This window comes from Mobula hypostoma, chromosome 7 (assembly GCF_963921235.1).
Source record: "Mobula hypostoma chromosome 7, sMobHyp1.1, whole genome shotgun sequence".
NCBI classification, from domain to species: Eukaryota; Metazoa; Chordata; class Chondrichthyes; order Myliobatiformes; family Myliobatidae; genus Mobula; species Mobula hypostoma.
The window spans coordinates 133,695,373-133,717,966 of record NC_086103.1 but is presented as its reverse complement, the minus strand read 5'-3'; the positions used below and the strand labels follow the sequence as shown (position 1 = coordinate 133,717,966).

At 41.5% G+C, this 22,594-nt stretch overlaps 1 protein-coding gene across 1 annotated transcript in view; it reads right to left on the bottom strand.

The window, feature by feature from the left end:
- The window catches only part of nck2b (NCK adaptor protein 2b), an 87,799-nt gene extending 67,186 nt beyond the window's left edge, over positions 1–20,613 (bottom strand). The window contains exon 1 of the mRNA XM_063054047.1: positions 20,457–20,613. The gene's annotated coding sequence lies outside the window, so the exon portion shown is untranslated. The remainder of the gene's footprint in view (positions 1–20,456) is intronic.
- Positions 20,614–22,594: the final 1,981 nt, after the last annotated feature.

Here is a 22,594-nt window from a genome sequence, read left to right as displayed (position 1 = left end):
CACAGACATGAACTGAAGTATTGTACTGCTTTGTCTACATCTCTTGCGAACCCCAATAGACAGAAATTGTGTACAAAAAAACAGAAATACTGGAAATATTTGGCAGATTAGAAACAGAAAGTTAATGTTTCATGTGGTAACCCCTTCCAGAAACTTTCCAGCAACTACAGATTTATTTCAATTACCATAGAAAAGGCAAACTCTCATGCTGTTCTACCTCAAAAACACCTGAACATGCGTATGATTTTACATTATGGCCCATCTACTAGATTGCTGTAAGCAATCTCACTGTACTTTCCTCAGATCCAATCAACATCACTAAAACAGATTAGATATCAAAATTGCACAGCTGATTATAGGAGTTTGCATTCCCCCCACACTGCAAGTACTTTAGTAGCTGTAAAGTACTTTGGGATGTTCAGAAATACTATAAATTCTACTTTTTTCAACTTTCATTTTCTAAAAGCTACTGCCCTCAGCACAATTTACAATCTCATTACCATAGCCATAATTACAAATAATCTTGAGAGAATGCAGAATCTGAATTCAATTTACTATCACAGGCAAATGTCGTGAGATATGTTGTTTTGTGGCAGCAGTACACTGCAATACATAAAAACTATAAATTGCAATATGAAAATATATATTTTTAAATTAAATGTAGTACAAAGCGAGCAAAGGAAAACAAAATTGAGTTAGTGTATATAGGTTTAACTGCCCGTTGAGAAATCTGATGGTGGGGGGGAAGAAGCTGTTTCTAAAATGTTGAGAGTGAGTCTTCTGGCTCCTGTACCACCACCTTCACAATAGTAACGAGAAGAGGGCATATCCTGGGTGATGGGGGTTCTTAATGACAGATGCTGCTTTTCTGAGGCATCACCTTTTATACATTTACAATCGTACACATTGCATTCAAGATACATTATCAATTAATATCAATACTTAGCTTGAGGTATAAAATGTTGACTCAACCAGTAGAACTCCCCAGTTACAAGTAATGCCAATGATTCCAAGAAACCCTTACATTTCAACCTCCAGAGTATTCAAACTGAATTTCATTCAAATGCTTCTCTTGACACCAGACCCAAACGGTTCCCCTCCACCACCCCTCTTGTTCATCTGGCAGAACTAGTCCTCATTCTCAATAATTTCTCTTTTGCCTCCTCCCACTACCTTCAAACAAATGGTGTAACCATGGGCACTCGTATGAGTCCCAGCTAAGCCTGTCTTTTTGTCGGTTACGTGGAACAATCTATGTTCTAAGCCTACACCAGTATCACTGCCCAACTCTTCCTATGCTACATCAACGACTGCACTGGTGCTGCTCCCTGCACCCATATTGAGCTCACCAACTTCATCAGCTTTGTCTCCAACATCTACCCTGCCCTCAAAATTCCCTGGTCCACTTCTGACACCTCCCTTCCCTTTCTCAGTACCTCTGTCTCTAGCTCTGGAGATCCACTGATATTTTATAAGCCTACTGATTCTCACAGCTACCTGGATTATACTTCTTGCCACCTTGTCACTTGTAAGAATGCCATCTCCTTCTCTCAATTCCTCTGTCTCTATGGCATCTGCTCTCAGGATGAGGCTTTTCATTCCAGAACTAATAAAATGTTCTCCTTCAAAGAAAGGGGCTTTTCCTTCCTCAACCATCAATGCTGCCCTCAACTGCATCTCTTCCATTTCACACACATATGCCTTCATCCCATTCACCATGGATAGGTTTCCTCTTGTCCTCATCCAGCACATCACCTCCGCATCCAGCACATGACTCTCTGTAACTTCCGCCATTTCCAACAGGATCCCACCACTAAGCACATCTTTCCCTCCCTCCCACTTTCCACAGGGATCTTCCCTTAAGTGACACTCTTGTCCATTCTTTCCTCCCCACTGATGTCCCTTCTGGGCACTTATCTGTGCAAATGGAAGAAGTGCCACACCTGCCCCTACACCACCTCCCTAACTACCATTAAGGGCCCCAAATAGTCCTCCAGGTGAAGGAACATTTCACTGCAAGCCTGTATATTGGTGAGATCTGACAAAGATTGGGCTTGACATAAATCTGACACCCATGTTCCGTCAGCTAGAAAAAGTAGAATCTCCCTGTGGTGACCCATTTCAATTCTACTTCCCATTCCATGGTCACCTCTACTGCTGCGATGAGACCACACTCAGGTTGGAGGAGTAACACCTTACATTTCATCTGGGTAGCCTTCAACCTGATGACATAATCATCGAATTCTCGAACTTTCGGTAATTGCCTTTCCCCCACCTCACTATTCCCCATTTCCCTCTCTCAACTTATCTCCTTACCTGCCCATCACCTCCTTCTGATGCTCCTCCCTCTTCCCTTTCCTCCATGGCCTTCTGTCCCCTCCTATCAGATTCCCCCTTCTCCAGCCTTTTCTCTTTCACCAATCAACTCCCCAGCTCTCTACTTCACCCCTCCCTGGTTTCGCCTATCACCTACAACTTTGTACCTCCTCCCCTCCCCCCACCTTCTTACTCTGACTTCTCATCTCTTTCTCTCAGTCCTGATGAAGGGTTTCAGCCCGAAACCTCGACTGTTTAGTCTTTTCCTTGGATGCTGCCTGGCCTGCAGAGTTCCTCCAGTATTTTGTGTGTATTACTTTGATCTCCAGCACCTGCAGATTCTCTTTTTTTTCATTTAAATGGTTCCTTTCTTTTGGCACAATAGAAATCATGATGATTATTAATCATGGATCTGCAGTGATATCCAAGAACAAGATGCCACTTGTAAGTAGTCTGGGCACATTACATTCAAGACTGCTCATGCCTACCAATTTCATTACAACATAATCCAAATGGTATAACAACAGAACTACATTAAGTTCATTCATGTGTTCCTTGTAATACAGAAATAAATGGTGAGGTAACCTTACCTTTCAAAAAGATAAGCTCTGGACCCTGTCCATTAACTTTTTCCATTTTACTTTGGCTGTTAAAGGTGAAGACTTCTAACCAAGTATATCTGCACCTTAAAGTTGTTGTTGTTGACTTGTCCTTCAACAATTCCCAAATAGGACGGCATTGGTTTCCTTTCCGGTCAATAAGTCCCAAAAGGACTGGCTGCACTACTTAAACTGGTGTGCTTAAAGCTAGAATGCATTCCTTGAGGTGTAATAGAAAAGCAAAAGACAAATCTGATCTGAGAAAGCACTCTGAATTGCAACGATGCAATGGAGACAATAATGAAGGTGGTGGAATCAAGTTGAAAAATATCCTGTAAATTTACAAGACCACGATGAATGTCTATTGAATGGAATAAGAATGCCAGAGAGATCTGTGTAGCTCCATAGACCTAGGTATTGTTACTAGTCATTTAGTGATCTCCTATCAGTACCAAAGATTAGCAAATAAATCCTTCAACGTCATAACTGGTTACAAGTCATTACATAAGCAACCTATCAACAAAAACAAAGCAGAAATTGCTAGTACTAGGGAGTACAATTACAAGGTGAGTGGAGGAAAGTATAGGGAGTTGTTATAGGCAAATCCTTTACACAGAGTGGTGAGCGGATGGGACATTCTCTGGGGTGGTGGTAAAGACAGATACATTAAAGCCATTTAAGAAACTCACGTGGTTCAAACTGGAAAGACTGGAAATGGTTCAGTTTCTTGGCTTGTTGTTGGTACTCTGTTCATATTTCGTAGGTGTAAAGCAGAATGGAAAGTACTATGGCTCTTCACACCTTCAGCTTCGTCAGTAGACTTGTGCCTCTTCTGTTCTAAGCATTAGTAAGCCTGCCGAAGGCTACATATACTTGCTTGGATGAAAATCAGTAACAATGTTCTGAGACAGTGTGCTGTCAAGGTACATGAACCTGTTCACTGTGGCATATCAGAAATACTTAATCTGATTTGTAGTTTGTAAGATTTTCCAGCTCCACATATAACAGCTGTTTAGCAAACATGCTACCCAGTCTGATATATTGTTTTTAGGTATCCCTGACCATGCTCCTCACACGGCCTGCTTCATTCCACATTGAATGGGAATAGATTGACTGGCCTGGTTGGAACAGTAGAAGTGAGAAACAAAAACACAAGTGGGGGTAGAGACTGTGGTAGTGCACAATTTGGCTGCTATTGATATGTCACAAAACCCAATCAGCACTTGGTTTAATTCAAGTTCAATTGTCATTCAACTATGCACACGGATACAGCCAAATGAAACACAGTCTTCCTCTGTGGTCAAGGTGCAAAACACAGAAACAGCAGTCACACACCACATATATAATAGCAGAAAAACAGTTAGGAAGAGAAAAAAATTAATAATATAACCCAAGCCTCTGAGTGTCCTAGCCTGTAGATTGATGATACATGGATTTTCTCCTGGAGCCACATTTCTGAATGAACGGTCGATACCAGTTCCTCATATTGCACATAGCAACGGCAGACAAAGGCAATCCAGCTCGTCTCCCACCGGGCCAACACTTTCAGGAGGGCCCAGCCTCCAACCCAGCGCGGAATCCAGAGGGACACAGCCAACTCCTGCACCACCTTTTTCAGTAGCTGCAACCGGCAACCCTGAGGCACAGAGGGGAACCTGGTCCACACCACCCCTACCAGTTTCGCCAGTGAACCAGAGAATCGGACTTGCAGTGTTCTATGTATTACCAAGGTCCAACGGGGCCTTGCGATCACAACAGGAACACCTTGCACCATCCGTTGGATCGTAGACCACCAATGACAACTACAACACTGTACAACAAGTCCAGCTCCCTCACTATCAAGGCAAGTCTGCTCCAAGTCATGCATGATATAACATAATTTAGCACAACTGCAGTATCGCACAACTTGGAAGGAATCCACGATGTGAAAACAGCACATTCTCCACCCTTACAGGACTGGCGCTAGTCAATTCTACTAATGCCATCATACAATAAGTAAGCAGGCGAGGACAAGGTCGTAAGGTTTATATCTTGTATCTGTTGGCCCACTGCCTGCTGTTGACCAGTCTGGCAGCTATGTCCTTCAGGACTCTGCCAGCTGAGTTCCAGAAATGCTACATCCTTTTCTTTGTGATGTACACTGAAGTCACAGGAGTAAATCCTGTGGCTTTGCTACTTGGAAGTCCTTCTTGTTCAATATGCAGGAGCACTGATTTATCATCTAAGAGGAGATCCACAGTCAGGATACTCCCTCGTGTTTAATCTGTTGCCATGAAACTTAAATGGGATTGGACATCAGTATTAAGTACTCATACAACTATTTCCTCTCGCTGTTCTATCTTCTGCCCCGCCACAGAAGTGCAATTGTGATTAAGTCAGAACTCACCACTATTTAAAAAGTATCTGGATAGGTACAGTAAAAGTTTGATAATCTGACTGCTCAGAACTAGCAGATTTTCAGAACTACTGAATGTTATTTTACTAACACTGCCAGTTGTAATTCAATTCACATTGTATTAAAATGTTATCCATATTATAAACTCTCCAGTGATTCCGGCAAGTTTCAAGGGAGAGCAGGACTTTAACACCTGTGATTGGGATGGGATAGTAGATCATCAGATTTACGTGACTATAGGGCTATGGGTTTAATGCTGCAAGGTGGCATTCAGTGAGATGCTTATTTTTTCCAAATAGCTCACTTCTACACCATAAATTTACTCTAATTCTTCAGTCTGAGCCCACTATATCCAACGTGGAGGCCCAAGTAGTGTCTATCGGCCAATAGCTCAGCTTCTATTGCAGTACAACTAGCTTTCACCAAAATTTTCTGCGAAAGCTTAAATTGCTCCCACAATGATTCTGAACATCAAAATTGAAAGGGCACTGAGTCCGTCACAGTAATCTGAACTCCAGCTACTCTGAACTGCAGCAGAGCAGACAAATTCTGGCAGTGAGCAGGTGAATTTATGTCTGCTTCAAGATGACACTATTTGTCATCTCTCTACTGCCTATTGTCCAACTAGCCCAACCTCTTACTAATCTTACCAAAATAGTACATTCTGAAGCTAAACTCAAGGGCAAGAAGGGTTCAAGATCATTTTCAAAGTTTACCTGAAGGAGTTGCAATGAAAATCTGCTGTCTTCATCAGGAACAGCTTCTTCCCCTCTGCCATCCGATTCCTGAATGGACTTTGAAGCTTTGGACACTACCTCACTTTTTAAAAAATATACAGTATTTCTGTTTTTGCACATTTTTTAATAATCTATTCAATATACCTAATTGATTTACTTGTTTATATTTTATTTTGTTTTTTTTCTCTTTCTCTGCTAGATATGTATTGCATTGTACTGCTGCTGCCAAGTTAAAAAATTTCATGTCACATGCTGGTGATAATAAACCTGATTCTGATTTACATTGTATTACTACAGAATCAGCATGCAACACTTGGAAAAGACAAAGAAGGGAAAGCATAAAAGGTGAACGATTATGCTTTCATGTAGTAGAGCATAATATATGCCATTCAGTTGGTTAGGAATGCGTTACCTTGAATTCTGGACAAGATGACAGTGCAGTGATCAGAGAGACTGATAAGATAAGCTTGAATCCAATCACATAACACAAAAAACAAGCACACAGTTGCACGATTTCTCATTGAAAAGGTACACCTGAAGAACTGTATCATCAAATGGTAAGGTTGTGCAGCTTGCTGCACTGTACCATTAAGCTTGAGATATGCTCATGAAAGGCTTGCTAGGCTCCTATAGGGAAGTTCAGTAAGTCTAATTGTTTCTGAGAATGCTAATGTTCTGTTCACACTTTCTTTGCAACAACAAAGCTCTTAACTGTATACATACTGTGTATATAAACAGATTGTGTACTGGAGCTACATGTCATCAGCTGTTGTAGACATGAGATTCTGCAGATGCTGGAAACCTTGTGCAATACACACAGGAGGATGGGTTTCAGGCTTAGATCCTTCATCTAACAGATTTGACGTTGTGGCCCCTGCCCATCCTCGACATGAGCCATCTGTTGTTGGCCCCCAACCAACACATATTGCACTCTCCCCTCCTACCCCTCCTCACAGTCCCCCACCCTGCTCTCATGACTATACCCCTTCCCCACATGAAACCACCACGGTGGGCTTCACAGCTGAACAGATGAGAAGACAGCTGAAACGTCTCAACCCAAGCAAGGCTGCAGGACCGGATGGTGTCAGTACCAGGGTGCTCAAAGCCTGTGCCCCTCAGCTATGTGGAGTACTTCGCCATGTATTCAACCTGAGCCTGAGGCTACAGAGGGTTCCTGTACTGTGGAAGATGTCCTGCCTCGTCCCTGTGCCTAAGACGCTGCGCCCCAGCGGCCTCAATGACTACAGACCGGTGGCATTGACCTCCCACATCATGAAGACCCTGGAGAGACTTGTTCTGGAGCTGCTCCAGCTTATGGTCAGGCCACACTCAGATCCCCTCCAGTTCGCCTACCAGTCCCGACTAGGAGTTGAGGATGCCATCATCTACCTGCTGAACCGTGTCTACACCCACCTGGACAAGCCAGTGACCACTGTGAGGGTCATGTTTTTTGACTTCTCCAGTGCATTCAACACCATCCACCCTGCTCTGCTGGGGGAGAAGCTGACAGTGATGCAGGTGGATGCTTACCTGGTATCACGGATTCTTGACTACCTGACTGGCAGACCACAGTATGTGTGCTTGCAACACTGTGTGTCCGACAGAGTGATAAGCAGCACTGGGGCTCCACAGGGGACTGTCTTGTCTCCCTTTCTCTTCACCATTTACACCTCGGACTTCAACTACTGCACAGAGTCTTGTCATCTTCAGAGGTTTTCGGATGACTCTGCCAAACATGGTGTGAGCAGAATTATCTGCAGCTTAAAGTGGTAGATAAGGAAAGGGAACCCTATCCCTGTTATGACTATAAGAGGATGGGATGATGGAAGACGTGCAGAAAATGGAGAAGATACAGGTGAGAGCAACACCAATGGTGATGGAATGGACTCAGATATGCAGACATAGGGCAGTCAACTACCTCACAAACTCAGATTCGCAAACCCAGGGCTCCAGCCAACAGGTCTCAACTTTCGATTCAACCCTCAGGCCTCAATCCTGGGCATTCACCATAGGTCAAACATCAATCACCAAGCTTGATGATGGCAGGGGTGTTGAGCTCTGGCCTCACCAATATGTGAACTGAGGGCATCATCGGAGCTCATTCCTCCTGTCTGCATGGAACTCTTGACTCCGGAACATGCGGGCAACTTGTTGATCCTGGGGAAGCCACCAGCCTTCGTCCATACTTGTCATCAGTCTGACATCCTGGCCCAGTATGCAGATCCCCACATCAATGTCACTGAAAGTGGAGGGGAGACTCAACACTCCGGCCTGTCCTCTAATTCCCCTACATCCTTGTCCCTAAACAGTAAACTGATCCCTATTCCCCCCTCTGCCCCCAAAATCATGCCAAAGAACCAAAAATAAAACAGTAAAAACACAACATTGCTAATCCTTGCCTACAGATCACTGGTTAAACAAGTCAAATTGTTTCACCGGGAGATCAGCATCTGGCCAGAAGGTGCCACCTCTGTGCTGCAGGACCGCTCTGAAAGCATGGACTGAAGCATATTGAGAGAGGTGGCTACCTACAATCATCACATTAACATTGATGAATATGCCCAGCGGCACTGACTTCAACAATCATGAAGAGCTTTGAGTAATTGACTGGTAGTGAATCATATAGAATCCCACCTTCCAGCTACATTGGAGCCTTTCCAGTTCACCTACTACTCAAACCAGTCCACTGATGATTCATAGCCTCAGCCTTCCACTCCATGCTGTCCCACCTATAAAAAGATGCTTTGTATGCCAGGATGTTGTTCATTGTGCTAAATGCTGAGCTGAAGTCAATCTCTGAGTTTGCTGGGTAAACTATCCTCATTGGGCCTCAACACCCCACTCTGCAACTGGATCTCTGACTTCTAAATGGAAAGACCACAATCAGTCCAAGTTAACATGATACATACCATAGGCATCCATTAGTCTCGTGAGACCATGGATTTATGCCTTGGAAGGTTTCCAGGGCACAGGCCTGGGCAAGGTTGTTTGGAAGACCAGCAGTCGCCCATGCTGCAAGTCTCCCCTCTCCACGCCACCGATGTTGTCCAAGGGAAGGGCACGAGGACCCATACAGCTTCGCACCGGTGTCGTCACAGAGCAATATGTAGTTAAATGCCTTGCTCAAGGACACAACACGCTGCCTCAGCTGAGGATCGAACTAGCAACCTTCAGATCACTAGACCGACGCCTTAACCTCTTGGCCAGGTGCCAACACAACATCCTATAGCACTGAACACTGGTGGCCCCCACAGGTTGTGTGCTGTCTTCTGCTGTTCACATTCCTGATTCACGATTACACTGCCAGATTCAGCTGAAGTTCGCTGATGATACTACTGTGGTTGGCTTCATCAGCAACAGTGATGAGTTGGCATACAGAGGCAAGGTAGAGAGGCTTGTCAAATGCTCTGAGAACAACATGAGTCTCAACATGGGTAAATCAAAAGATGATTGTGGGCCTCAGGAAGACACAGGTCAAATGCTCTCCATTGCACATCAATGGCTTTGCAGTGGAGGAAATAAAAAGCATAAAGTTCTTGTGTGCACATAATGGACTATTTATCCTGGACCCATAACCTCCTTGCTACTCAGGAAGGCAGAGCAGTGTCTACACTTTCTGAGGAGATTGGGGTGTGCAAGGTTCCCTGTTCCTATTCCAACAACTTTCCATTGAGAGTGTCCTGTCTGGCTACATCATTGTGCGGTACAGAAGCTGCAAGACATCAGACCGCAAGAACCTATAGAGCATAGTAAAAACCATTGAGAGGAACATCGGGAGTCTCCTTCCCCCCTATTTATGACATTTACCAAGAGCTTTGCAGACAAAGGGCTTAAAGCATCGTTGAGGATTCCTACCACCCATCCCAGAAACTCTTTGACCCACTACCGTGAGGAAGGAAGTACAGAAGCATCAGGACTTCTGGGTAACAACTTCTTCCCTCAGGCTGTGACACTAATGAATATCCTGTCACCATCTGAGGTCTTGCTATGAACACAGCAAGCTGTTTACTGTAGTCAACCTATGCTGAGCTTTACCACATGCATTTTGAATTATATTTTCTTAACTTATTTATAGTATAATGTTTTGGTTTTATGTGATTTCTGTAAAATATGTTGTGTGGGTACACTATGGTCCGGAGGAACGTTGTTTCATTTGGTTGTAAATATGTTGTCAGATGACAATAAACAAACTAATACTAAGCATAGGGGTCACAGTTCAGCGCCACCTTGAGCATCCAGCTGCTCATCTCCAGCAGGAGGTAATGAAATGACAACGTTTGAGGAGAACCTCAGATTACTTTCATGCATCTGGTGGGAAGGAACCATGGTCTAATTTCTCACCCAAGATCTCGTACTTTTCTTTTAAAAAAAATGGTGATTTTCTGAACAATGGTTTTGGACTATTTTATCATCTCCAGATTTTGTAAACCTAAATGATAAACTCTTCAATGATTGAATTATAGATTCCATTGTGAACAAAAATACTAAAACTATCAAAACATTATAGAACAAGCCCAGGGAGATTCAACGTTAACCTAACGAAAGCATTAATACACTAATAAATTTAAATATCTGAATAAATTTAAATATCTGAATTTTGCAGCAGGTCTTCCATTTCACCTAGTGTTTTTAAAAATGCCCTTGGATAACACTCACCAAAACATCTGAAACAAGAGCCATACTGCTTTCAACATCTGTAACATATTTAATTACAGCCATTGAATAATTGAAGTGTAATACAGGCAAGGCTATATTATTTAATTGTAGTTCCAGTACACCATCACTTCATGAAAAAGGGTACAGGTGCTGTGGAATCAGAACTACAGTGTATTTGGATAGCAATCAAAGTAGTATTTTTTGCAACACTCCCTGGACTTTCTAGCTATTTTGGTCAGTAACTTGATATGGTTCAAATCAGACCCACATTTGATTTAACTTGGGCTTATGAGCAATTTATACAAGCAAACTCTCCTCATGAACAATTTGGTACCTAAAATGAAATTGACCTTAAATGGCATTAAATTCCTCATGAGGAAGATAGCCCATTTCTTGTCATTTTCTTTCTTCAGTTTCAGTGCACAACTGGGAAGACCGGGAAATAAGAGGAAGATTTTGGCTTATGTGAACCATTCACAGTTTATTCCTTATATTAATCCCGGGGATTCATTTATAATATACTACTGAGACATTATTAAATTAATATTCAAAACTAAACTTGCTCTTTGATGTAATGGAGCATGAGATCCTGAAAAATATGAGACCTGCTCACAAGAAACCATGTCAAGCATTTTCCACTGTGTGCTTGTCAGCCCGCAATTTCCTGTCAATTAAAATGAATGGGAGGAAATCATGGGCTATTGAATGTACAAGCCAAAAACTGCAGCTTGTTTCCAAAGTTACCAGACAAGCTTAAAGGGAAACTACAGTGTATAATGCGATTTACCAAAAGCACTTTAATGAAATGGTCAAAGTGACTGCAGACCAATATTAACAAAAGCAAATCTGCAGATGCAGGAAATCGAAGCAACACACACACACACACAAAGTGCTGGAAGAACTCAGCATTTACAGAAAAAGAGTACAGTCAATGTTTCAGACCAAGACCCTTCAGCAGGACTGGAGGAAAAAAAAATGAATAGACTTAAAAGGTGGGGGAAGGGGAGGGAGAAGCATAAAGGGGTAGGTGAAACTGGGAGGGGGAGGGGTGAAGTAAAGAGCTGGAAGCTGATTGGTGAAAGAGATACAGGGTTGGGGAAGGGGGAATCTAATCAGAGGGGACAGAAAGCCATGGAAGAAAAAAAAGAAGGTGGGATGAAGGAGCACCAAAGGGAGGTGATGGACAGGCAAGGAGATAGGTGAGAGAGGGAATAAGGGATGGGGAATGGTGGTGGGGGGGCAGTACCAGAAATTTGAAAAAAATCCATGTTCATGCCATCGGACAGAATACAAGGTGTTGTTCTTCCAACCTGATGGCATGAACATCGATTTCTGATTGCGACAGTAGAGGAGGACATGGATTGACATGTTGGAATGGGAATGGGACCATTACTGTAGTCTTATTGTACGACTATCATTAAAGCATGCATCAGTAGGCAGAATAATTCAGGTTCTAAAAACAAATTGAAAATCATTGAGCTGCTCAATTTATACTTTTTTTAAAATTTGCCTTGCAAAATCAAAAATGCTCCTTAAAGATGGCTATTCCTTAAAATTTGTACCTTTCAATATTAAACATGATCTGTTAATTAGCAAATCAAGAAGTTATTCACAAGTTATGATAAAATTAAATATTTTACTACAGTGTTAGAACTTCAGAACTCTTTTGCATACACTTTTGTTGGCAATTCTTTCCAGACACTAAGTTATGGCAAAAATAGGAAGTTAAACATTCACATCACTTCCTTGGGTCAATAATAATCCTGGACTACTTTCAGCTAAGATTGACTCTGGAAATTAAAACAAACTGTTTGAGGTTTTAGAAAAAACGGAATGTCAAAATACTTAAACATTTCTAGAACTGAGAGCTTTGCACCATTCTACGAAATAGCGCAAATTCTACCACTATAGAACATTTTCGATAACAATTCTCATTTTTCTTTTCAACTCTCAGTCAGGAGTAGATCCCTTCGATATTTTTCTGTGCAATCGATGCCAAAAACATTTGGTAGTTACATGAATCTAATCAAAGTTCCATCAATTTCTTTAACTTTCAATCATGTTTTAGCAGTATTTATTTCCCCCGCCCCCCATTCATGCTAGGGATGTGAGTGTTGCTATTAAGGTCAGCATTTAACACCCATTCATATGTGCCCTCAAAAGAAAATGTCTTCTTGAAATGCTGCAAAGCTTGTGGTGAATGTGTTCCAGAATTTTGATTCAATAACAACAAATGATTGGGGGCATTTTAAATCCAGATGTTATATAACTAAGAAGGGATCTTGCAGTTATCCACTGCTTTTGACCTTAGACAAATATGCCATTAAAAGCAATGTTAAGTAAATCCAGGAGCCATCCGTGCGTGGATTGCACTGAAAATGGAGACAGTTCAACTTCGTTACTAACTTCTACCCCGCCCCATATTTGCTTGGACCATTTCTGATACTTACCTCTTTTCCTGATGTCTCCATCTCAGGTGTCAAACTATCCACAACAAAGCCACCAACTTGCACAGCTACCTAGAATATACCTCCTCCTATCCTGTTCATTCTAAAGGTGCCACTCCTTTCAATTTAGCCACCTCCACTACAGATCTCAAGATGAAATCATCCACTCCAGGACATTGGAGATGTCTGCTTCCTTTTTCAATTAGGGCTATACTGCTCTGTGGTTAAGGGAGCCTTCATCCATGTCTCCTCCATTATCCATGCTTCGCTCTCACTCCACTTCCCCCCAGACACAGAAGAGCTCCCCTCGTCTTTATCTTTCGCTCCACCACCTTTATGCATCCAGCACATCATTCTTATGACGTTTCTGTCAGCTACAGCATGGTTTCACCACAAGCCACCTCTTCCTCTCCCTACCCCATCTGCTTACTACAGAGCTCACTCTCACATTGACTCCCTGCTTCACTTATCCCTCACCATTCCTTCTAGACACTTCCCTTGCAACTACTCAAGGTGCAACACCCATCCCTACCCTGCAACACCATCCAGGACCCCAAAATGCCTTCCAAATGAGGTGAAATTCATATGCAAGTTCTTTGAACTTCTTTATTGCTGTTAATTTAGTGCTGCTAATGTGGTCTTCTCTATAGAATGGACAACTGCTTTGGCATGCATTTGCACTCCATCTGGAGTTCCTGGCTGCGAGACATTTAAATTTCCCTCATTTCTACACCAACATGCCTGTCTTCAGCCTCTTGCACTGCCAAGGGGAGTCCAAGTACAAACCAGAGAAATAACACCTTATATGTGGCCTGGTAATCCACAACCCAACAGCCCAAACACCAAATACAGGTAATCTGCTTCCTCTCCACCTGACTTACCTAGTTCCTCCCACACACATCCAACCACCCCAGCCCTCTATCACACAGGTTCTTTCCCCTCTTCTATCTACTCATCACCCACATGCTCCTTCCACTCGGTCCCATCCCACTGCTGCCATCTGCCCATCCCACCTCCTTTATTTGGGTCCATGCTCCAACTTCTGCTCCTACTGGATTCCATCGTCTACAGCCCTTTGTGTCTCCATCAATCACCTCCCAGTTTACCCTTACTTCACCCATCCCTCCTCTACCTGTCAAACACACCACCATCTGTACCCATCAGCTCATCCACTCCCTTCTCCTCTACCTGTCAAACACCCCACCATCTGTACCCATCAGCTCATCCCACCCCATCCTCCTCTACCTGTCAAACACCCCATCTGTACCCATCAGCTCGTCCACCCCTTCTCCTCTACCTGTCAAACACCCCACCATCTGCACCCATCAGCTCATCCACCCCCTTCTCCTCTACCTGTCAAACACCCCATCTGCACCCATCAGCTCATCCCACCCCATCCTCCTCTACCTGTCAAATACCCCATCTGTACCCATCAGCTCGTCCCACCTATCCTCCTCTACCTGTCAAACACCCCACCATCTGTACCCATCAGCTCGTCCACCCCCTTCTCCTCTACCTGTCAAACACCCCACCATCTGCACCCATCAGCTGGTCCCACCCCCTTCTCCTCTACCTGTCAAACACCCCACCATCTGTACCCATCAGCTTATCCCACCTTTTCTCCCTTACCTGTCAAACACCCCAGCATCTGTACCCATCAGCTCGTCCACCCCCTTCTCCCCTACCTGTCAAACACCCCACCATCTGCACCCATCAGCTCGTCCACCCCCTTCTCCCCTACCTGTCAAACACCCCACCATCTGCACCCATCAGCTCGTCCCACCCCCTTCTCCTCTACCTGTCAAACACCCCACCATCTGCACCCATCAGCTTGTCCCATCCCCTTCTCCTCACCCATATACGCTGGCCATCTATCTTCTACTCTTTCAGTCCAGACAAAGGATCTGTTCCCAGTATCTGCAGTCTTGTGTATACATTCATGTTTAATGCAAACTGTCACCAAGCATACCACTTCATATTCTGAAGTGAAATTTCACATCTAGCGTTTCATTTATTTGATCTGCGACATCTAAATATTGTACAGTGTCATTGTGGAGTTGATAGTCCAAGTTTCTCTGAAAAGCACAAGTTTTATCTGCATCTCCACATACCTTATAAATACAAGAATGTTTGGAGCTCTGACAGAAGTTTTCAGAAAACTGGAAATCTGAACTTCCTGACCCATCCTTGCTACTATTAATTTTGTATACATCATGGAGACCACTGATAGAAGACTAACTTCCTGGAGTTGTCCAGCTCCAGGAAATTTGCTCTCTGATCTGTACCATTTAATTTAATGGAGAGGAATTACTTTTTTCAACAAAAAAATGCTGTAAAAAAAATAGAAATGGAAAGTGGAGTAAGCAGTATTTACAGAAAGATAAATACTTAATGTTTCAGATTTCTGAGCCTTCCTCAGAATTGGGAGACCAGGAGTTTAAAAATTTAAAGTTGACAAGTCAGGGGTGCTGGGGTTTGGGGAGTGGAAGAGAGAAAATTTATGATAGGATGAAGGCCAGAAACAAACTAAATGCTGGTTCTGTAGCATTATGCTGGTAGTGGCTAAAATATACTGAAAGTTCATGATTTACAAAAGGCATGCAGATGAGAGGTATGAACAGGAAACAAATGAATCCTCAAAATACCAAAAGGAACAGAGATCTGGAAATGTGAGACAGCATGCAAGAATGATTAGTTTTTGAAATCAGCAAATTCAACATTGAATCCAGAAACCTGTACAGACAGTGCAACTTACATGAAAATCAACCAAAATCTCAGGATCACACTTGTGGACAGAATGAAGTGTTCAGCAAAGTGCTAGCCCTGCCTCAATGTTAAGATGTATACAAGATCCTTTTTGCTACAGGTAAGGGATAACTTTGCATTAATGACATAGAACAAACATCACATATATTTTGATTTATACATACACCCAGAGTAGTCTGTGAGATAATGAATTGCTGGCCTGAACATGCTAACAGCAATTGTGGCCCCAGGTTTCTGCATCTGAAAATATTCCTCAAGGAGGGTCAAAGTTTTAAGGAATTGCTATCAGTTGAATTCTCTTACACCTGACAGAAATCACTCAATACTTTTACACTGCAGTTTAAAAAAAAATTCAAAATTATAATAAATGATTTTTAACATCAGTACCCAATTTCAGAACTAAACTCAATATTTATCTTGCAGCTAATTTTATTCCAATGTTGAAACTCAAAACCTTAGTAATAAATTATTTAGTGTTGCAGTTTATGCAAATATTACTTAACTATACATTATATATAGGTGCGGAGCACAAGAAAAATAGCAGGGGTCTACCACACGAGACAATACCCAAGATGCAGACTGTGCAAGGAATCAGCTGAAACCATCCAGCACAGGGTGCAAGATGCAGGCAGGGACAGCATACACTGAACAGCGCAATCAAATTGCAGGAATTGTGTACAGGAACATCTGTGCTGAGTATGGATTGGACACTCCGAAGAACAAATGGGAAAGATCCAAGAAGGCAGTGGAGGATAACAGAGCTAAGATCATGTGGGACTTCAAAATACAGACTGATTAGTAGGTACTGGCCAACCAACCAGACACAGTAATACTGGACAAGGAACATAAGAAAACAACAGTAATAGATGTGGCAATCTGATGACAGTAACATCAGCAAGAAAATGAGAAACTGAAGCAGTAACAGGGCTTGAAAGAGCAGACAGAAAAGATGTGGAAAGTTAAAACCAGAGTAATCCCAGTGGTGAGAGGAGCACTTGGAGCTGTGACACCTGGATTGGGAGAGTAGCTCCAAAAAATCAACGGGAACAAAATCAGAGATCTTGGTCCAGAAGAGTGCACTACTAGAAACAGCAAGGGTACTGAATCAAACCTTTTTTTAATGGTTTATCTCAATTTGGATTATAATTTCAAAAGTTTAGAAACTATTGTTTCACAAGCTAACTTGATTCTGGTTGATAGCATACAACATCAGCATTGCCAACACTAGGCTGAATTCATTATGGCACTGGTTCTCAAGACAAACAAGTACAATAATTGCGTGCTATGTAAAATATACCATTAACTTTAAATAATGTTATTAGTAAACATGCACAAACTGATGTTGTTGGAATATAATGTAAAATCATCTCGTTTTTCAGTTACAGCATACATTTGCTGCATGGCATTATTTTGTAGGCCACTCATTGCCTGATACCTCAGTTCACATGTGTGAAAGCTGCAGTCATGATTTAAAATTCTGTAATTTTGGAAAGTAAGCAGATCATTTATGCAATGATCTCTCATATCCTGCCAACAGTCCTTCACCTAGTTACAAAACTAACCATTTTTATATCACCACAGTTCTCAATAGCACTGTGTATTTCAATCAGATATTCTTGCATGCTCAAAAAACCCAAATACCATTGACTACTCTTTATATTAAGAATTCTGATCATAAGCTCTCCAGTACGTATTTGAAAGGTAGTTAATGAGACATTAGCTTTTTCTGTCACATGTACCTTGAAAGAGTGAAATGTGCCATTGTGTTAATGACCAATCAACCAACCAACCTAGTCCCAGGATGTGATGGAGGCGTAGAGTTAAGTGCTGTTAGGTAGAAATACTTGGATTCTGTAGATATAAATAACTATTTATCTCGAGATTGGATAGAATACTTAATATAGACAAAATAAACACAATGGTGTTTCAAGTTATTTCAAGTTTAAAGTTCAGAGGAAATTCAATTCCGGAAAGTATATTTACATTGAACCGAGATGGTATTCAAAGCAAGTCAATTATGGGGTTCACTGTCAGTTTAATTCTTTTGCTGAATACAAATAGTTTTAGGTAAAACAAATAGTGCTATAGCTAGTTTCCATCCTATTGGAACTTTTGAAACACCTTTGCTCCACTACAAGATACAGGGACTTCATGACTGAGAACATGTCCCGAAAGTGTGTACATTTGGTAAAAATCTCATATATGAATTAATTTACCCATGGAACAGAGCTCAGAAGAAAACTACATCAAGAGAAACATGGGATTTCCATCGCTCTTGCAAGTTATTTTCAAAAAAAAAGCTGCCTACTTATTGTTGATAAAACTCCGGTATTTGATCATGGCATTTCTTCAGAGGCATACAAAAATCAATATTGCCTGAAATGTAATAACATTAATGTCTGTCTAATCATCACAGCATGCCCTGTGCCAGCAATGAAATAGCCAGCACCAAATTTCCTCCAAAAGCTACCAGTCTATACAGTAAATATAATACAAAATTTGTTCTAATATTTCAAATAAAAGCAAACAGGTTTCAGCTGTTGCACACTTCTTGTGAATATTGATACAATTGGTAATAAAGCCATGATATCATAAATGTTTCTGTAAATATCCAGTACCAGCAGAATATATAAATGCAATTATGAATTCATTTTGCTTCATACTTTATCTGTCCTTTGAACTACCAACTAAGAACACAGGAAAGCAAAGTCAAAAGCCACATCTTCACTTTCATAAATGAAGCATTATACTCCCCCCCCCACCCCAAATGTTCACTCTAGTTCAGTATCTATCAGGTCACATTTTTTTCTTGGCAAAAAAACAACATTTGCAGCAAGATTCACAAACCCAAGGAGTGAAATCGCAAAGTATCTTGATATGAACACAGAGAAAGTAATAATTTCAAATTCTGATGTCTCAATTATGCATAAACATTTCTTGATAAGTTTCTGTTCCAAGTGAACTAGTTATCCAGATTTAGTACAAGTGAAGAACAATATGACATCCAGTGCTCTTAATAATCTAGAATTTTGCAAAGCAGAATGAAATTGCAAAGAGATACTTGCATACATCTTCATGATCGAAAATATACAGTTCTGAACAGCTGTTAACTTTTGGATGCAATACTTCTAACTGTTGAGATTTAAGTAGAAAATTCTGTACAGAACCATTTATAGTACAAAGTAGTTTCAACGTTAATTTTCCAACCCCAACGTGAAAAAAGCTACATTAAATGAGTCCAAAAACCTCTAGTAAGAAATGCTAGATATAATATAACTGAAGAGATATTCAACAACTTAAAAGCGCAAAAGTATTTCTCAATTGTAAAGTATTATTCCTTTCAGAATTTTTTTTAATTCACTGGTATGTACTCAGTGGATTTCAATAACATTCGAAGCAATTTATTTGTGTGTGCTGGATCTAGGCAGGCAAATCTATTTATATATTTCACTGACTTGCAGAACAAGAGCAGAGTGTCCATCATATTTATCATAAAGACATCAAGTATTGTAAAACTTGCCCCCATTGACCAGATGTTCTCAGTCTTAGCTTAAAAAAAGAAATTGGAAACTCTTGCTCTCAACCTCAACTCTAAGTGTGAATTTCTCCTGTTAAACATTGGGGAAATTAAAACCACTGCCTATGTTTTCCCCAAAGTTGCTAAATTCTAGTTTGCTCTCTAATTATTGACAATGCATACGTTTTAATTAGGAATTGTTTCCAACTCCATAACATTCCCCATCAAAAGCACATCTACATTCACTTCAGTAATCTTTCTTCAGTCTATTTGTCCCTGAAATACTCATCTTTACTTGGATTATATCCATACCTGACTCTTCCATTTCTGCAGTCTATAATCTTACCCCAGACATTAACCTTCACCTAATGATCGTTATCTTAAATTGGCTCCCAATCCACCAAATGTTAAGTTTTCATGGATCTAGGTGAAGGCATTCTGTACTGTAGTGTGCCTTAACATTCAACACCTTGCCAGCAGTCAAATTCTAGGAACATTTCCGGAGGCCTTCTGGCACTCGCAAAGCAGCCGAGAACTCAGCATAAATTACAAACAGGAAATTGAAAGGAAGTTAAAGGGAGAAAGGCTGAACAAAAAGGGACATGGGTTTAAAATTATCAAATTCTGGGAACTCTGTCGGTAGTTTTGTCACTTAGGCAACACATCTGAAAAAAGCATGAATGGCTTTTACTACATCCTTGGTACCGTTTTCCAAATGAGTGTTACAAAGATTAAACCTCAACTTCAGCATTAGAATTGAAGGAAAGGAAAGCTAAACGTAAAGCTAGTTGCACTTCGTGGTACCGTGATGCTTTTGTCCCTTATCGCAGGGCTGCGCCTTTCTACTCAACTTCCCTACTCTCTGGTAGCGAAGGAAGGGAGAGGGCACTGCCGGTTTCCCCGCTGACAATCACTCGAGACTCGGTACCTAGTAGTGTCGAGCCCCGGGGAACGGGCCCTGGAGCAAAGAGGCCGCAGAGGCACCGGGTGCCCATCTTCCACATTGCCGCCGGCGCCACTCACCTCTGCCTCAACGGCTCCGCTCCGACTCCCTGCCTCCCACTCCCTCGTTGCTCCGTCTTCTCTACCTCCCTTCCCGCTGCCGGAGCGGCCAATCCCACGAATCCCGGTTCCGCTTCCCTCCTACTCCTACTCCAGGGATGAGGTCAAATGGCCTGCGCCAGGAACCACGCAACTGCGCAGGCGCCGGCCGTCCCGTTCCCCACCGCCACGAGATGCCAGGGAAGGGATCGGAACAAAAGGGAGAGTGGCGGTGTGGCCGCTCTCTGTCTGCCGAGCTGAGTCTCTTCGTCCTGGTAACTTACAGCAAGCGCGTTTCAGCATAAACTAAGGATTTTCATCAACAATGTGAGAATGGTATTTGGTTTCTTCCTACCTCCCCTTTTACAGGATCCCACATTCTCACATGGCATTTTGACAGCTCTTTAAACATTGTAGTGGGCCTCCACGTCAATAATACTGATAGATAGTGACTTTTTTTTAGTTTTCGATGTACTAGCTAAGATAGTTAATAACAAACCTAAGCTAATATTCTGCACAATAAATTACTTAAGACTTTTTTTTTACAATTATGAAAACTGCTTAATTAATGCACAATTAATACCCAGCAGGAAAGATTTTCACTGTTTTGTTACATACTATAATGGTATTTTTTTCCAGAGCTACAGGAACTTTTGAACAAATTAAATATTAAAGTGTAAACCAATTCAATTTAGTGGTTAGGTGAATCACCTGCTATGCTTGTGGAACATAAGAACAGCATTCAATGTTGCCTGCTGTTAGTGGCTGATCTGTATCTTAACTCCTGGTTCTGTGACTCTTAACATGCTTGCTTAACAAAGTCTATTAATCTTTCAGTTGATTTAAGTAGCAGACTCATCTCACTATTTTAGGTCAATATAGACTTTATTGAATTGAATTGACTTTATTACTTACATCCTTCAAATACATGAGTAAAAATCTTTACATTACATCTCCATTCAAATGTGCAATTATAGTAATTTATAATAAATATTCCAAGAACTGAATTGCAATCTTCATTGTGACAAAACAATGTTATGAAAGATTCAGTCCCTTATCAGTCAGACACCAAAGACAAATGTTTGTAATACTTGTATAATCTAGTACAAATGGCTATACCTTGAAGACATAAAGTCTTGAAAACATAAGATTAGACAATAAGGTTGAGAAGATACCAACATAGAGGCTGTGTACAAGATGGGCCAGAGTCGCCTCTACTTCCTGAAGAGATGGAGGTCCTTTGGAGTATGCAGGCCTCCCCTTCACATGTTCTACTAATCTGTTGTCGCTGGTACAATCCGGTGTGCTGGGACAATAGCATCAACATGGGTAATGCCAAAAGGCTTAATAAACTAATTAGAAAGACTGTCTCTATTATAGGAGTCAAACTAGACACACCAGAGGCTGTGGTAGAACAAAGGACCCCACAGGAAATCCTAGCAATTCCAGACAATGTTTCTCACCCTCTGCATGCCACCTTGGCTGAACAGAGGAACACTTCTAGTAGTAGCCTAAGACAACTGCGCTACTCCAAAGAGCACCTTTTGAAATCATTCTTACCCTTGGCCATTAAGCTCTATAATGAGTCAACCTATAGCCAGGAAAGTGAAGACCCCCTCCTGTTAGACTGTTTGAGGTAGCTTATTTTTTATTCTTTCTACTTCTAATATGTATATCTGTGCACTTGTTATACTACTATATCACTGTAATCTCCTTTGGGAACAATAAAGTATCTATCTCTCTAAATCTAAAAGCAAATTACTGCAGATGCAGGAAATCTGAAATACACCACAAAATGTTGAAAACATCCAGTAGTAAAGCAGCATGAATGGAGAGAGAAAAGTGACTCACTGGTGGCTGATCTGTTGTTTGAGTGTCTATTTTATTTAATATAGTCAATATCTTTAATAAGTTGCTTTTGTTTTATCATGAAAAAGTACCTCTAACATTCTTGGAAATTTCAATGATTTTGGGGTCATCAAGTGAAAATGAAGGTCAAATACAACTTTGTAGAATTATTTTCGCCCAATTAAGCAACATGTGGAATGAGCTTGAATACTTCTTGAATAGAAGCCATGTGAAATTCCATGTAGACTATCAATATACAGTCATATGTATTT